Raw genomic sequence first — 1514 nt, 5'->3', positions numbered from 1 at the left:
TGTCGTCATACCTACAGGAATAGGATGAACATCTTATGGAAAATGGAACTAATTACTGGTTCTATACGCTCTTTGAGTGGACAAACGAAAAAAATGACACATGAAAGTCTCCTATGGAATAAACATACTATAAACGATTCAAAATACCAAAGAAGGTTTTCGGCAGGGGCGGCCAAACATTTTAGAACAATAATGAGATTTTCACTCTGCAGCGGAGTGTGCGCTGATATGAAACTTCCTGGCAGATCAAAACTGTGTGCCGCACCGAGACTCGAACTCGGGACCTTTGCCTTTCGCGGGCAAGTGCTCTACCAACTGAGCTACTCAAGCACGACTCACGGCTCGTCCTCACAGCTTTACTTCTGCCAGTACCTCGTCTCCTACCTTCCAAACTCTACAGAAGCTCTCCTGCGAACCTTGCAGAAAAAAATGGCTCTGAGCACAATGGGACTTAGCAGCTATGGTCATCAGTCCCCTAGAACTTAGAACTACTTAAACCTAACTAGCCTAAGGACAGCACACAACACCCAGCCATCACGAGCCCCCCCCCCCCCCCCCGGGAATCGAACCCGGGAACCCGGGCGTGGGAAGCGAGAACGCTACCGCACGACCACGAGATGCGGGCGAACCTTGCAGAACTAACACCCCTGAAAGAAACGATATTGCGGAGACATGGCTTAGCCACTGCCTGGGGGATGTTTCCAGAATGAGATTTTCACTCTGCAGCGGAGTGTGCGCTGATATGAAACTTCCTGGCAGATCAAAACTGTGTGCCGCACCGAGACTCGAACTAGGGACCTCTCCTGTTCGCAGGAGAGCTTCTGTAAAGTTTGGAAGGTAGGAGACGAGGTACTGGCAGAAGTAAAGCTGGGAGGACGGGCCGTGAGTGGTGCTTGGGTAGCTCAGTTGGTAGAGCACTTGCCCGCGAAAGGCAAACGTCCCGAGTTCGAGTCTCGGCCCGGCATACAGTTTTGATCTGCCTTGAAGTTTCACTTTAGAACAATCTTTTATCCGCCGAAATGTTTGAATAAATATATTGTTTTAATGGAAAGATGGACGGGAAAGATGGACATTTTATGCTCAGCACATAGCTCATGATAGGCAACGTAATGAGACACAGTGTATGACATTGTCGATAGTAAAACATTTCTCAAAAATATCAGACAAATACAGTAAAAATCTATAAAAGTCTAACTATCTCGTTAAGTGCATGTATCAGGGCTGAAGCTGCTGTATAACGGCAAATTATGACCACCTGTTTAGTGTATTTCATGTTAACTTACCGCAGTGTTTCTATTTGGTCATAAATTTGTGCTATATTATTGCACGTTTGTTAGCACAAGCTATCGATTTTAGTGAATGTACTCTTTCATTCCACATAAAAATATAGATTCTTAAACAGCTTGGGAGATAATGTCATCATTGTTCACCATACAGAAGCATACTCGCTGTCGAGTTCTTCATTTCGCTTTTTCACTATTTAGGAAGACAAAAATATACATTTGCCGAACGTC

At 45.1% G+C, this 1514-nt stretch overlaps 1 non-coding gene across 1 annotated transcript; it reads left to right on the top strand.

Annotated features, from left to right (window-relative positions):
• Positions 1-890: 890 nt before the first annotated feature.
• Positions 891-965, top strand: Trnas-cga (transfer RNA serine (anticodon CGA)). The gene has a single exon. It is a non-coding gene; the product is annotated as a tRNA-Ser (tRNA).
• Positions 966-1514: the final 549 nt, after the last annotated feature.

This window comes from Schistocerca cancellata, chromosome 1 (genome assembly GCF_023864275.1).
Source record: "Schistocerca cancellata isolate TAMUIC-IGC-003103 chromosome 1, iqSchCanc2.1, whole genome shotgun sequence".
Classification (NCBI taxonomy): domain Eukaryota; kingdom Metazoa; phylum Arthropoda; class Insecta; order Orthoptera; family Acrididae; genus Schistocerca; species Schistocerca cancellata.
Note: the sequence above shows the minus strand (reverse complement) of the source record. Positions and strands in the feature narration are given on the sequence as shown.